The 16,649-nt window shown below is 49.8% G+C and overlaps 1 protein-coding gene across 2 annotated transcripts in view; it reads right to left on the reverse strand.

Moving 5' to 3' along the window:
• The window catches only part of CMTM8 (CKLF like MARVEL transmembrane domain containing 8), a 72,186-nt gene that overhangs the window by 3,790 nt on the left and 51,747 nt on the right, over positions 1-16,649 (reverse strand). The window lies entirely within an intron of this gene.

Raw genomic sequence — 16,649 nt, forward strand, 5'->3', positions numbered from 1 at the left:
AGCTACAAACAAGTTACAGTATGGGGACCCAGCTTCATGGCCCAGATCTGATGACAGTGTGCGGCAAATTCTCGTGGAACATGGACCCGAACAAGTTCATGAATTTCCCTTCCCCAAGGATGGAAATAAAAGAAAAATTCTCTGCTCAGCATTACAAGAGGAAACTCATTAATGGGGAAGAAATTCATCGAAACTGGTTACAATATTCAGTGTCAACGGACTCTGTGTTTTGCTTTTGCTGCAAGTTGTTTAGAAATCAAGCAATTGGTACATCACCTACTGAAAATGGTTTGAAGGACTGGAAAAACATATCTTCAATTCTCTCTTCACATGAAAGTAGTACAGAACATTTGGAATGTTTTCAAAATTGGAAAGAACTTGAACTACGATTGAAAAAAGGAAAAACTATCAAAGAAAAATTACGTGTGATCAAAGAAAAAGAAGAATATTGGCAACAAATATTAGAGCATCTGATTGCTTTAGTGAGAGTTCTCGGTGGGCAAAATTTAGCATTCCGCGGCCATGGTAGAAATGAAAAAAAATTATACACTCCAGGTAATGGAAAAACTTTTTAAAATTTGCTGAATACCTCGCTTTGTTTGATCCAGTCATGAAGGAGCATCTACGTAAAATAACTGATCATGAAACACAGGTTCATTACTTAGGAAAAAAATATGCAGAATGAACTGTCAAATCCTAGCAGATGCCATTAAAAAGAAAATTGTATTTTGCAGAATGGGCAGCTTCTACTTTTCAATAATACTGGACTGTACACCAGATGTGAGTCATGTTGAACAAATGACGATGATAATTTGTTTTGTGGATATGGAAAAGTCTGCAGATGAAGATAATGTTGAAGTGCTCATAAAGGAACATTTTTGTGGTTTCATACCACTGAAGGAGACGACTGGAGAATTTATGACAAACTATTCTACAAGAGCTTGAAACAATGTCATTATCTGTTGAAAACTTACGTGGCCAAGGCTATGATAATGGGAGTAATATGAAGGGTAAAGACAATGGTGTGCAAACGAGAATGATGGAAATCAATCCTAGGGCCTTTTTCGTTCCTTGCAGTGCGCATTCTCTGAATTTGGTTGTCAATGATGCTCCTAAATGCTGTTTGGAGGCAAGTTTCTTTGACCTGGTGCAACGTGTTTATGTGTTTTTTCTCAGGCTCAACACGCCGTTGGGAGATTCTGACTTAGCATGTGAATTCTCTAACTGTAAAACCACTTAGGGTATGTCTACACTACGAGAGTAGTTCAATTTTACTTAAATCAAATTAGTGGAACCGATATTACAAAGTTGAACGTGTGTATACACACTAAGAACAGTAATTCGACTTTGTGAGTCCACACTAACGGGGCAAGCGTCGACATTGGAAGCGGTGCACTGTGGGCAGCTATCCCACAGTTCCCGCAGTCTCCGCTGCCCATTGGAATTCTGGGTCGAGCCCCCAATGCCTGCTGGGGAAAAAATGTGTCGAGGGTGGTTTTGGGTAACTGTCGTCATTCAACCGTCACTCCCGCCCTCCCTCCCTGAAAGCGCCGGCGGGCAATCAGTTTGCGCACTTTTCTGGTGAGTGACAGCACGGACGCCACAGCACTGCGAGCATGGATCCCGCTGCAACCATCGCTGCAGTTATGGCCGTTGTCAACACTTCGCACCTTAGCATCCACCTTTTTCAGAGGCAGATGCTGAGAAATCGGGAGAGGAGGCTACGGCAGCGCGGGGAGGACATTAAGTCTGAGAGTGGCACAGACCTCTCGCAAAGCACGGGACCCCGCGCCGTGGACATCATGGTGGCAATGGGTCATGTTGATGCTGTGGAACGGCGATTCTGGGCCCGGGAAACAAGCACGGACTGGTGGGACCGCATAGTGCTGCAGGTCTGGGATGAATCACAGTGGCTGCGAAACTTTCGCATGCGTAAGGGAACGTTCCTGGAACTTTGTGAGTTGCTGTCCCCTGCCCTGACGCGCAAGGACACCCGGATGCGAGCAGCCCTGACTGTCCAGAAGCGAGTGGCCATAGTCCTCTGGAAGCTTGCAACGCCAGACAGCTACCGGTCAGTCACGAACCACTTTGGCGTGGGCAAATCTACCGTGGGGGTTGCTGTGATGCAAGTAGCCAACGCAATCGTTGAGCTACTGCTCTCAAAGGTAGTGACCCTGGGAAACGTGCAGGTCATCATAGATGGCTTCACCGCGATGGGATTCCCAAACTGCGGTGGGGCTATAGATGGAACTCACATCCCTATCCTGGGACCGGACCACCAGGCCAGCCAGTACATTAACAGAAAGGGCTACTTTTCAATGGTGCTGCAAGCACTGGTGGACCATAGGGGACGTTTTACCAACATCAACGTCGGATGGCCGGGCAAGGTTCACGACGCTCGTGTTTTCAGGAACTCTGGTCTGTTTACACGGCTGCAGGAAGGTATTTACTTCCCAGACCACAAAATAACTGTTGGGGATGTGGAGATGCCTATAGTGATCCTCGGGGATCCAGCCTACCCGCTAATGCCCTGGCTCATGAAGCCCTATACAGGCGCCCTGGACAGTGAAAAAGAACTCTTCAACTACCGGCTGAGCAAGTGCAGAATGGTGGTGGAGTGTGCTTTTGGACGTCTCAAGGGGAGATGGAGAAGCTTACTGACTCGCTCTGATCTCAGCGAAACCAATATCCCCATTGTTATTGCAGCTTGCTGTGTGCTCCACAATCTCTGTAAGAGCAAGGGGGAGACGTTTATGGCGGGGTGGGAGGTTGAGGCACATCGCCTGGCTGCTGATTACGCCCAGCCAGACAGCCGGGCGATTAGAAGAGCCCAGCGGGACGCGCTGTGCATCCGGGAGGCTTTGAAAGCTAGGTTCCACAGTGAGCAGGGTAACCTGTGACTATTAAGTTTGTTTAAAGAGAAGCTGAACCTGCCCCCGTTTCTTTACCCACTTAATGTTGACTATCCTCTCCAGCTACATACCCCCTTCACCCCATTGCCCCCCTTCCAACACACCTTTAAAAATAAAATAAATGGAACTTTGTTCATTAACAACGTTTTCTTTATTAAGGGTTTTGTGGTAAAGGGTTGAAACTGGGACGCAGACTGTGGTGGGCAGCGGGTGTAGTGATGGAAAGGACGCTTCTAAACTCGAGGAATGACAGGCTCCTGCTCCTAGAGCAGTCCGCAGTGGTGGACTGGTTGTTTCAACGGAGGCTGCCACCCCTCCTTTTCGGGACTCTGTGTGTGGGGGCTATGTGACTTTGTGGCGGGGGAGGACGGTTACAGATCCCCTGCTGCGTGGCTCTGTCATCCAGGCTAAGGACCGGTGCATAAGATCTGTAACCGCCCTCCCCCGCCACAAACTCACATAGCCCCCCCCCACAGAACATGAAAACCACCTCCCAGACTGACCAGGGTGCCTAGTGACTGCAATGTGTGTGTGACCTGCTGCTGAACCTGCCCGTGTCTGTACCCTGGTAAAGGTGACTGTCCTCTCCAATTACCAACCCCCTTTCCCCCCTTCAAACACACTCTCCTCTAAAAGAACCTGATGGAAACAGTAATTAACAGAAATGTATTTTTTATTAACAACTACACAGTTAGGGGATGACACTGGGTCGGGGGCTTGGGTGAGGTGCTTTTGGAGTGAAGGAAAGGACTTATCAAAAAACTTTGGGAATGAGAGCCGTCTGGTACTTGAGCAGTCTGCAGGGGTGGAGTGACTGTTTTCACGGCCCCTGCTGCCCCTCCTTCTTGGGACTTTGGATGAGGGGGGGGATGGGACTTTGTGGCGGGGGAGGGCGGTTAGAGATAGACTGCAGTAGGGCTCTGTCCTCCTGCCTCCGGTCCTGCAGAACATCTACAAGGCGCTGGAGCATGTCTGTTTGCTCCCTCATTAGTCCAAGCAGCGTTTGAGTCGCCTGCTGGTCTTCCTGCCGCCACCTGTCCTCCCGTTCGCTGTGTGATCGCTGGTATTGCGACATGTTCTCCCTCCACTGGGTCTGCTGTGCCGCCTCGGCTCGGGAGCAGCCCATAAGTTCGGAGAACATCTCGTCCCGTGTCCTTCTCTTTCGGCGCCTAATCTGCGCCAGCCTCTGGGAGAGGGATGCCGGGGTAGGTCGGGAGACACTCGCAGCTGTGGGATGGGAAAAAGGGAGTGAATTCCTCACAAAGATACATTTTTGTGAACAATGAACATAGTCTTTCTCTGTGAACAAGACCATGCACAGCACCTATCACATGCGCACTCAGGACAAGGTCGAATTTTCAGCCTTCCCATTCAGTGCCTGGGGTCTTGGAGTACAGATTACACAAGCGGGGCAGGACAGCGGAATTCGGCTAGCAGGCGGACATGGTAAGCCGTAGACTTTTGGCTGCTGAAAGCTTAATTTATAGCAGTGCCCTCCTTTCACGTTCAAAGCAATGCCCCTAGCGTTGGCCAGTTCCTGCTGCCAGCAATCCGGCCAGCATGAACTCTGCCCCTGTCCCACCCCCCTCGCGGCTGTCCCCGGGAAAGATCCCTGTATGCTGCCCCTGTCCCGCCTCCACCGCGTGGCTGTAAACCACCAGTTACAGTTATGTAAAGGAACAGGCAATCAGTCCCAATACTAACATTCCCCTAATTTAAAGCAGGTCACCATGAGTGATATCACTCTGATGAGTATCTCGGACACAGAGAAAGACCGCATGCTGCGTGAATGCCAGCAAAAATCAGGGCCGTATGCGGCCATGCTGTGCGAGGCACTGATCCCGGAGTACTTGCTGCTAGCCTGGCGCGGAAAAAAGTTTCCTACCATGGAGGACGCAATAAAGCCGCTCTCCCCAGGAACCTAATGCAAAGGCTTTCAAATTACCTCCAGGAGAGCTTCGTGGAGATGTCCCAGGAGGATTTCTGCTCTATCCCCGGACATATTGACACAATTTTCCAGTAGCTGCACTGGCAAGGACTAAAAAGTAGAGCGCCTAGGGCAAAGTAATCATGCAAACCCGGACATTTTGAGATACTTTTGCAGTAGTTGCACTGGCAAGGACTAAAAAGTAGAGCGCCTAGGGCAAAGTAATCATGAAAAACCCATTGTTAATATTCCATTCCTGTTCTGATCAAAATAAACATTTACATGTTTAAAACACTTACCGACTGATCCTTCCCCTGATTCAGGGTCAGGGTTAACGCCTTGGGAGGGTTGGTAAGGGATCTCCGTGACGGTGATGAAGAGATCCTGGCTGTCGGGGAAATCAGCGTTGTATGCGCTGTCGACTGCCTCGTCCTCCTCATCTCCTTCCTCATCTTCCCCGTCCGTGAACATCTCCGAGGAAGCGGCCGTCGACAATACCCCATCGTCAGAGTTCACGGTCAGTGGCGGGGTAGTGGTGGCGGCCGCACCTAGAATGGAATGCAGTGCCTCGTAGAAACGGCATGTCTGGGGCTAGAATCCGGAGCATCCGTTTGCCGCTTTGGTCTTCTGGTAGCCTTGTCTCAGGTCCTTGATTTTCACGCGGCACTGCGTTGCATCCCGGCTGTATCCTCTCTCCGTCATGGCTTTGGAGATCTTCTCGTAGATCTTCGCATTCCGTTTTTTCGATCGCAGCTCCGAAAGCACGGACTCATCGCCCCACACAGCGATCAGATCCAAGATTTCCCGATCAGTTCATGCTGGGGCCCTCTTTCTATTCTGCGATTGCATGGTCACCTCTGCTGGAGAGCTCTGCATCCTTGCCAGTGCTGCTGAGCTCGCCACGATGTCCAAACAGGAAATGAGATTCAAACTGCCCAGACAGGAAAAGGAATTCAAATTTTCCCGGGGCTTTTCCTGTGTGGCTGGTCAGATCATCCGAGCTCGGACTGCTGTCCAGAGCGTCAACAGAGTGGTACACTGTGAGATAGCTCCCGGAGCTATTAGCGTCGAATTCCATCCACACCTACCCTAATTCGACATGGCCATGTCGAATTTAGCGCTACTCCCCTCGTCGGGGAGGAGTACAGAAATCGATTTGAAGAGACCTCTATGTCGAACTAAATAGCTTCGTTGTGTGGACGGGTGCAGGGTTAATTCGATTTAACGCTGCTAAATTCGACATAACCTCCTAGTGTAGACCAGGCCTTAGTCAGACAAGATGGGAGAGTCGCACTGATGCTTTGAAGCCTCTTTGCTATGCACCTGGAAACATTTATGATGCCCTAATTGAAATTTCTGATGATACTACCTTTACTGGATCATCTGGCAATATGGCACATTCCGATGCAGAAGCTCTTGCAAATGGCCTTTCCAAGTTCAAATTTGTGACTTCACTCATTTTGTGGTGTAATATCCTTTTCGAGATTAACCTCACCAGTAAGCAGCATCAGGAAAAGAACTTGAACATACATTCTGCTATTCAAAAACTGCAGCAAACTAAAAATATTCTGGAGGAATTCAGAAGTGATGAAGGGTTCAAAAGAACACTGGTAGATTCTCTCGAGCATGCTGAAGAAATAGACTTTCCGACAGAATTTGAACCAGAGCCAGTTCGTATTCGGCAAAAGAAACAGCAGTTTTCGTATGAAGGACGAGACACACCCATTCAGAACCCAAAACAAAGGTTCAAAGTGAATTTCTACTTCGCAGTCCTTGATACTGCTAGTCACTCGGTTGACGAAAGATTTCAACGGATACAGCAGCAGCTAGAGTCGGTATTTGGCTTTCTAAATGATCTCCACAGCTTACAAAAGAAAACAACAAAACAAATAAGATAATTTTGCATAAAACTGGAGTTGGCATTGACTCATGAAAATTCAAAAGCCATCGATGCTACAGATCTGTGTAGTGAGCTTCAGGCTTTTTCAAGACAAATTAAGAAACATTCCACTCCTGAAGAAGTACTGAAGTTTGTTTGTGAAAATAAACTCAGACAATTTTCCAAATATTTTTATAGCTCTACGCATTCTTTTAACTTTGCCAGTTTCCGTAGCTAGTGGGGAACATAGCGACTCAAAGTTAAAATTGATAAAAACATATCTGCGTTCAACAATGGTGCAAGAGAGACTTGTTGGACTTGCCACAATGTCAATAGAGCATGAAATAGCTGGAAAACTGGATCTAAAAGAAACGGTTACTCACCTTTGTAACTGTTGTTCTTCGAGATGTGTTGCTCATATCCATTCCAATTAGGGTGTGCGCGCGCCGCGTGCACGATCATAGGAGAATTTTCTACCCTAGCAACACCCGGTGGGTCGGCTGTGGAGCCCCCTGGAGTGGCACCTTCATGGCGCTGGATATATACCCCAGCCGACTCAGCGCCCCCTCAGTTCCTTCTTGCCGGCTACTCCGACAGTGGGAAAGAGGGGCGGGTTTGGAATGGATATGAGCAACACATCTCGAAGAACAACAGTTACAAAGGTGAGTAACCGTTTCTTCTTCTTCGAGTGCTTGCTCATATCGATTCCAATTAGGTGACTACCAAGCCTTACCTAGGCGGTGGGGTCGGAGTGAGACATCGCTGAGTGCAAAACCGCTGATCCGAATGCAGCATCGTCTCTGGACTGCGGTACAAGTGCATAGTGAGCGGCGAAGGTGTGGACCGATGACCAAACCGCCGCTCTACAAATGTCCTGGATCGGGACGTGAGCCAGGAAGGCAGTTGAGGAGGCTTGGGCCCTCGTGGAGTGGGCGGTGAGGCGTGGCGTCGGGGCACCGGCCAGGTCATAGCAAGCACGAATGCAGGACGTGATCCAAGAGGAAAGACGTTGCGAGGAGACCGGTAAACCTTTCATCCGGTCGGCCACTGCAACGAAGAGTTGCGTCGGCTTCCTAAACGGTTTTGTACGCTCAATATAGAAAGCAAGGGCCCTGCGTACGTCCAAGGAGTGCATATGCTGGTCTTGACGGGTGGCGTGCGGCTTAGGATGGAAGACCGGGAGAAATATATCTTGGTTCACATGAAAAGCTGATACCACCTTGGGAAGAAAGGCAGAGTGGGGGCGAAGCTGCACCTTGTCTTTATGGAAGACTGTGTATGGAGGCTCAGACGTGAGCGCCCTGATTTCAGAAACACGCCTCGCTGAAGTGATGGCTACAAGGAAGGCTGTCTTCCAAGATAGGTAAAGGAGTGAGCAGGTAGCCAATGGCTCGAACGGGGGCCCTGTGAGCTTGGAGAGAACCAGGTTAAGATCCCACGCCAGAACGGGTTGACGTTGCTGTGGGTATAGCCGGTCTAAGCCCTTGAGGAATCTGACGACCATTGGGTTAGAGAAGACCGAGGAAGCGTGTTCTCCTGGCTGGAATGCCGATATAGTGGCCAGGTGAACCCTGACCGAAGAGATCACCAAGCCCTGCTGTTTTAGGGATAGGAGATATTCAAGTATAAGTGGAATAGACGCCTGCAAGGGGGGCGTGGCCCGCTGCTCGCACCAACAGGAGAAACGTTTCCACTTGGCTAAGTAAGTGGTCCGTGTAGAGGGCTTTCTACTTCCCAGTAGAATCTGTTGCACGGGATGTGAGCATCATAGCTCTGTCCGATTCAGCCATGGAGCATCCACGCTGTAAGGTGGAGCGATTGCAGGTCGGGGTGACAGAGTCGGCCATGGTCCTGAGAGATCAAGTCTGGGCACAAGGGAAGCGTGATCGGAGCTTGTACCGATAGCTCCAGAAGCGTGGTGTACCAGTGCTGTCTTGGCCAAGCTGGAACGACTAGAATCATACGTGCCTTGTCTCTGCGTAGCTTGAGCAGTACCCTGTGGACCAGTGGAAATGGAGGGAAAGCGTAGAACAGCTGGTCTCTTCACGATAGGAGGAAAGCGTCCGACAGGGAGCCCGGAGATCGCCCTTGGAGGGAGCAGAACACGTGGCACTTCCTGTTGGCTCGTGAGGCGAACAGGTCGTCCTGGGGAAATCCCCACCTCTGGAAGATGGAATGGATGATATCCGGGCGAATCGACCACTCGTGCGTCTGGAAGGATCTGCTGAGATGGTCCGCTAGAGTGTTCTGGACTCCAGGGAGGAACGATGCCATGGGATGTATCGAGTGGGCAATGCAGAACTCCCACAGGTGAATGGCCTCTTGGCATAGGAGAGACGACCGGGCTCCTCCTTGCTTGTTGATGTAGAACATGGCTGTGGTGTTGTCTGTGAGGACTGACATGCAACGGCCATGTAGGAGACCGAGAAATGCGTGACAGGCTAGGCGCACCGCCATCAGCTCTCGAACACTGATGTGCAGAGCTAGTTGGGATGCGGGCCACAGGCCCTGGGTATGGTGCTCCCCGAGGTGAGCGCCCCAACCTAGAGATGAAGCGTCCATGACCAGGTGCAGGGAGGGTTGTGGGGCGTGAAATGGCACTCCTGCGCAAACCGCCTTGTGATCCAGCCACCAGGTGAGAGAGGTCAAGACCGAGTTCGGAACCGTGACCACCATGTTCAGGTTGTCCCAATAAGGACGGTACACCGATGACACCCAGGCCTGAAGTGGGCGAAGCCGAAGTCTGGCATGCCTGGTTACGTAAGTGCAAGAGGCCATGTGTCCCAACAGGCCGAGGCACATCCTTATTGTGGTGATCGGGAAGACCTGGAGTCCGTGGATAATGTTTGTGATGGTGTGAAACCGAGTGTCTGGCAGAAGAGCTCGGGCGAGTCTGGAGTCTAAGACTGCCCGGATAAACTCTATTCTCTGGGTTGGCTCCAGAGTGGACTTTTCTTTGTTGAGTAAAATGCCTAACTCGTGGAATGTTTGTAGTATTATCTGGACGTGAGTTTGAACTTGCTCCCTGGTGTGGCCGCGCACCAGCCAGTCGTCTAGATACGGGAACACCTGTATCCTTTGTCGACGAAGGTATGCTGCCACGACAGCCATACATTTGGTGAACACTCTCGGAGCCGCGGACAAGCCGAAGGGAAGGACGGCAAATTGGTAGTGCACATTGTCTACTACAAAACGAAGGAAGCGCCTGTGTGGGGGGTAGATTGCTATATGAAAATATGCGTCCTTCATGTCGAGGGCGGCGTACCAGTCTCCAGGAAAGGGATGATGGTCCCCAAGGAGACCATGCGGAACTTCAACTTTACTATGAATTTGTTGAGTCCGCGTAAATCTAAAATGGGTCGCAGACCCCCTTTTGCTTTGGGGATCAGGAAGTAGCGGGAGTAAAACCCTCTGCCCCTTAACTCTGGCGGAACCTCCTATATGGCCCCCATAGAGAGAAGCCCAAAAACCTCCTGTATAAGGAGATGCTCGTGAGAAGGGTCCCTGAAGAGGGACGGGGAGGGGCGGTGTGAGGGGAGGAACGAAGAAAACTGGAGAGCGTATCCCCTCTCCACCGTGCGAAGGACCCAACGGTCCAAGGTTATAAGGGACCAAGCAAGGTGGAAACGGGAGAGGCGATCCCGAAAGAAAGGGAATGGATCCTGGGTAGTGGCTGACACGCCGTCCTCGAGCGCACCTTCAAAAATTTTGCCTAGGTCCTGAAGGTGGTCTAGGAGGGCCTTGGTTCTGACCGGGTTGGGGGCCGGGTGACCTCCGTCTACCACCTCGCCCCCGCCTTCTGGGGAAATCCTGTCTTGGACGAGGAGGAGGAGGGTAGAACCTTTGTGGCTGGGGCCTAAAGGGCCTGCGCTGGGGTTCTGGGACATGCATCCCCAGGGAGCGCATGATGGTTCTGGAGTCCTTGAGGCTCTGCAACCGAGAGTCCGTCTTGTCCGAGAACAACCCCTGGCCCTCGAATGGCAGATCTTGCAGGGTCTGCTGCAGTTCCGGCGGTAACCCCGATACCTGGAGCCAGGAGACGCGTCTCATGGCTATCCCAGATGCTAGTGTCCTGGCGGCAGAGTCCGCTACGTCCAGGGAGGCCTGCAAGGAGGTCCTAGCCACCTTTTTACCTTCCTCCACTAGGGCCCCGAACTCTTCTCTCGAGTCCTGGGGGACCAACTCTTTAAATTTACCATGGAATTTCATGAGTTGTAATTGTACCAACTCAAGAGCGCCTGTTGGTTTGCGGCTCTGAGCTGCAGACCCCCCGCTGAGTAAACCTTATGCCCAAACAAATCGAAGCGTTTGGCGTCCTTCGATTTGGGCGCTGCCGCCTGCTGACCATGACGCTCTCTTGCATTCACTGAGGAGACTACTAGTGAACATGGTGGAGGGTGTGTATAGAGGTACTCATGGTCTTTAGAGGGGACAAAGTACTTCCTCTCTACACCTCTGGCAGTGGGAGGGATGGAGGCCGGGGTTTGCCATATGGCATTAGCGTTAGCCTGGATCATACGAATAATGGGCAACGCCACCCGGGATGGGGCATCAGCTGAGAGGATGCTCACCACTGGGTCCTCCACCTCCACTATCTCCTCAGCCTGTAGGTCCATGTTCCGTGCCACCCTATGCAACAAGTCTTGGTGGGCACGGAGGTCTATTGGAGGTGGGCCTGAGGCTGTTGTACCTGCCACCGCCTCATCTGGGGAGGATGAGGACGACGCCTCATGGGGTAAAGGATCCAGATGAGGGTCCGGCTCCAAGGGTCTGGGGCCTGCGTGGGTGTCGGTACTGGAGTCTCCATGCCCCCTGGGGGAGGACGGGAGATGGTGTCCTCAGGTACCCTGGGCTCAGAGTGTGCCGAGCGAGAGGCCGCTGGTGGAGCCCCTTGAGCTTGGTGATATGCCCATGGGGTCCAGAAAGACCAATGTGCAGGGTCCTGTCTAGGTTCCTCTGCCCCCTCTTGCCAATGACCCAAGTCGTCTGCAGCCTGACCCTGAGCAGGGTATGCTGATCGGGAAGCCCCTTCCGACGAGCGAGACGCCGATCTTGAGGGCCAGGGCGGTGCCGAGCGTGATTGCAGGGGCTCGTCCTGGTACGGTGCCAGTCCACAGGCGAGAGGTCTCTGCGCGGTGCCGGTGAGCGGTACCGGGATCGAGAACGGTGCTGATGGCCATGCCGGTACCGGGATCCAGATCTGGATCACGAAGACGAAGACCGTCTGTAGACTCGGTGCCGGAAGCAGCCTCGCGAACGGGAGCAGCGCTCATACCGGTGCCGGGAACTGCGTCTGGACTCCGACCGGTACCAATGCTCAGGTCGATGGTGAGAAGTAGACCGGTGCCGGGAGGAAGATCTGGGCCGCGAGTACAACCGGCGCCGAGATGAAGATCGGTGCCGGGACTGCGAGCGGCGTTGGGACCTGCTCTGAGACCGGGAGCGGTGCCGCGAGTCCACGCTCGGAGATGGAGGGCGTATCAGGGCAGGCTTGCCCCTGGATTGCACCGTGCGAAGGGGATGCGGTGCCGCGGGCTGAGACGGCGACGGCTCCGTGAGGGCGATAAGGTCTTTCCCGTTGCAAAAGTCTCTGGCGTAGAAGGGAGACAGAGCTCAACCACAGGACGAGGCGGTGAGCCAGTCCGCACCGGACTCAATGGCCCTACACCCGGTGCCGGAGTCAACAGTGTTGACGATGCCTGCACCCTCTGGCGATCCGAAGCCGGACGCGGCTCTACCACCGGTGCGGGGGGAGCCGGTGCCTGTTGGACGGCAGCGTCCTGGGTCTTGCAGGGTCTTTTATGTCCCGGAGACAGGGAACGGCGCCGAGGGGCTTGCAGTGGACGCGGTGCCGAGGGAGGACGGTGCCGTGCGGCCTTATCCGCATCTGCTCACGATGCAGTACCGGAGGGTGCCGCTGGGGCGCTGTGCACCGAGGCGCTCGGTGCCGGAACTTGGCGCGCCAAAGGGAGATCTGGGCTAAGTGCCGCCTCCATAAGGAGCTGCTTAAGTCTAAAGTCCCACTCCTTTTTGGTCCTGGGCTTGAAAGCCTTGCAGATCTTACACTTGTCCGTCTGGTGAGACTCCCCTAAACACTTCAGACAAGAGTCGTGAGGGTCTCCCGTAGGCATAGGCTTAGCACAGGTCGCGCACGGCTTAAAGCCAGGAGCCTTGGGCACGAGCCCGGCTGCGCGCCGGGGGGAAAATGGGGGATAATAGCCCCCTTAACTCCCACTAACTATTTATAACTACTCTACAAAACTATTAACAACAAACTACTAATCTAAAAGTATATAACCAACAACTATCTACAAGAATGAACAAGTAAAGCTAGGCAGAGTGGAGAACAGCTATGCTGCGCTCCACAGTTCCAACGACCGTCCCGGGCGGTAAGAAGGAACTGAGGGGGCGCTGGGTCGGCTGGGGTATATATCCAGCGCCATGAAGGCGCCACTCCAGGGGGCTCCACAGCCGACCCACCGGGTGTTGCTAGGGTAGAAAAATTCTCCGACGATCGTGCACGCAGCGCGCGCACACCCTAATTGGAATCGATATGAGCAAGCACTCGAAGAAGAACTAGTGACTGAATTTTCAAAACTTAAAGCAAGAAAAGTCACGTTTTAAGAGCAACCGAGTGTTTTTTATTCAGAGTGTTTTGTAAATACAGGTTAAAGTTCATTGAAGAACTTTCTTATTTCTTTCTATATTGGATGTGGTGATAATGGCAGTTAAAGCAGGATAGTGTAATAGATGATTTTGGATTTGTAATCATAACATTTTTAATGCATTTTTATTTGAAATCGGACTGAAATATCATCTAGCTGTCGTGCACAAATCTATTCTGAAAATTTCGTGTCTCTATTTTATCTGATCTCAGAAACATTGGTTGGACGGACGGACATATCGAATAATTAAGCATCTGAGCTTAAAAAACATTAAAAGGAAAAAAAAGGGGCAAAATGTTTTCCAGTTTACCAAAAACCTCAGCCTAGATCTGCCCTTGGGCGTGGGGGCGCCGATTGCATAGTTCGCCTAGGGCGCCAGTTGCTGGCATCTAGTCTAGGGCTGCCCCGGACAGAAGGGAGATCCCTTTGGGGCTGTACTCCTCCTCACACTGCTAGACTGGCTAGCTAGGTTTTAGAAAGGTAGCAGCCTAGACACTTCCTCATCCTACAAACAAAGTGTGCTACTTTGCTCTACCCACAGTAACTTCCGATTCACAGAGCAAGAGACTAAGCAACGGAAGTTTCTCCAGATCGAGAGGGGAGGGGGAAAAAAAAGTGGGGGTGTTTTTAAATTTGTTATCATTTAAGTACTCAGTATTTCAAGATCACTACTACAGGAAGTTAAGCCCTGTAAGAAAACACTACTTATACAAGGCTAATGAACATGCCCTTTTACAATCTATATATTGTCCTTCTAATTAATTGATGATATATTGGATTGGAATTCTTATGATGTACTCTATGTAAATTCATAGCAGCGGGAGTTCCAAGCAGTCTCTTCAGAACCAATCCCGAGTGCACCCAACTCCCATTGACTTTTAGGCCGTACATTTGCATTTTAAGATGTTATTGTGAACATCCTGTCCCCTCAACCACAGTCAAAGATGTCCCCAGATACATCTGGTGTGGCTCCAATGGCTGAGTGTTTGTGTGAGCACAATATTACATGGGCGCCCCTGCACACTGTGGAGCCCAACTCCATTGCAGCTCCCTGTATGTTGTCACAGGGGCTGGGGAGAGGGCAGAGGCTACTGAATTCACCAGTCATTGACACTGGCAGAATTCACAAAAGCTACTGCAGCCTCAGAATTGCAGTACAAGTCACAGCTGCAGAACGTCTGCTGCCATTCCATGGGGTGATGGGGAAGAAGCACTTATCCACACACTTAAGCAGAGAGCCCAGCCTGGCCACTCAGGTGGAGCCCTGGGGCCCAGAATTTAGGATTAAATGAATGTAATTAATCAGGATAAAATTAAAATGTGTAAAACATTTAATCTTCTTTGTTTTAGTGCTTGTCTTATTCAGATGCTTTCAATTTGCACTAATACAGTATCAAGGTACCAATTTAATGACTGGATCCCAGGAGTCATCAGGCTCAGGTGGAATTTCATGAAGTGGCCCTTTATTTCCAAGTCTTCAAAGCTGGTTCGTTAGTTTTTTGTTTTTCCTCCAAAGAGACCCAATTATCCTAGAAAACTGTAAATCCCTGCAGTATCTTGTCATGTATAAAGGAAGGAAGAACATCATTTTTGTAAAGTGTTGCTTTGGGAGATAACATTGTGGGGAAGAATGGAGCTGAACGCAAGTTTAGTTTACTGTACCCCTATTGCCAATGTATTATCCAAAACAAAGGGTTCATGTTAAAGTTACCACCTGCTTCTTAAATCCAAATTCACCACAGTTTAAAATCTTCCATTCATTATTCTTGGTGAAGAACACACACACACGGCAGACAATTTTGGAGCAGGTGTCTTTAGGTTTATTTGCAGTAAAGTAACTGTGTCTTATATGGTTAGGTGATGTACTTACCCTACAATGAATTAATTTATGAAATAGGAATCAATATTAACGTTTGGACACTGCATACAATAAATGTGTCTTTGGGCTAACAATCCTCTCAGGAGACAATTTCTGGAGTATAGGGAAAAACAAAAACCTACCTAATTAGATATATGCTGGCATCTTGCCCTCCCGAAGGGAGGCGTTAACAATTTATACTGGAAGCAGACCCAGGACTGTATTCCTCCTGACCAACCACAAGTGGCATGGGTCTAATTAATTCATAGGTCATATCACAAAGCTCTTCTAGTACCACCGTGCAAAACAAGGGGGAATCCAAGCATTTGCATTTGTCCCCTGCCCCTCCTTCTTCCCTCTAAAGTTCTTCGGTCATGGAAGCAGGCTGCCATTTTGGTCTGCATCTAAACAATCTTATCTGTAAAGCAGATTGAAAACTTCTCACAGCAAGAAACACTTGGCTCTATAAACAAGTGGAGACATCTAGGTGGTAGACAACTTGACATATCTGAGATCAGTTCTGCTGATCTGCAAGCTGCTACCTTGCCTGATTCTGTTGCTAATAGATAAAACTAATGGAGGCAGTGACCAAAACGATCCAAATTGATGGCAGCAGTCTTACCTTTGACTACATTCATGCCAAATGTAATTTAAAAAATAAAACCTCTAAACACATCAAGATACAAAAATGTTGGATTATTTTACAGCAGTACTGTAACAGTGTTATAATTGTAAAGGCAAGTGCTGCTCATGAAACTTGAAAATATAAAATCTATTTGTACATAATCCTAGTTCTACAGACCGGTATTGCTACAGCAAGCTATTTCTCATGGCAACAAATCGGAAAGTCATGGCAAAAAGTAATACTCTGACTCTTAACATTTTAATAGTCACGGCACACAATATTTTAATTAATAGCAAGCTGTTTGTCATGTGAAAGTAAAATATCCTTTATATTACAATAAAATGGTTTAAAACTGTTTAATGATCTTTAAGTATAAAAATAATATATTCGACACATACAACAATAAATTATAATACTTCATGAAAGAGTCATGGTGAGTAGCAGGCTGGTTGAAGTAACAAAGGCTTCTAGGTTTTTTTGTTTTCCTTAAAGTAAGTGTCTTTGTCATGGAAGTCTTGACTGTAACAAATATACTGCCATTTCTACTAGGGATTGCTCAAACTAGGATCTGGATTTCAGTTACCCAGGAATTTCAGCAGTATTCAGATTTTTTTTAAAATTGCTATCTGCCCAAGAGTCACTGTGACCAGTATAAACTACTAATAGAAAGGATTTAATGAGAGAAGGTTGGACTGGCATGCAATTTAAAATAGCTCACACAAATACACTGCAGCACTATGTCCCCCTCTAGTGGCTAGACATATACGTGTTTATGAGCCTGCT

The sequence above is a fragment of the Emys orbicularis genome, chromosome 2 (genome assembly GCF_028017835.1).
Source record: "Emys orbicularis isolate rEmyOrb1 chromosome 2, rEmyOrb1.hap1, whole genome shotgun sequence".
In the NCBI taxonomy this organism is placed as follows: domain Eukaryota; kingdom Metazoa; phylum Chordata; order Testudines; family Emydidae; genus Emys; species Emys orbicularis.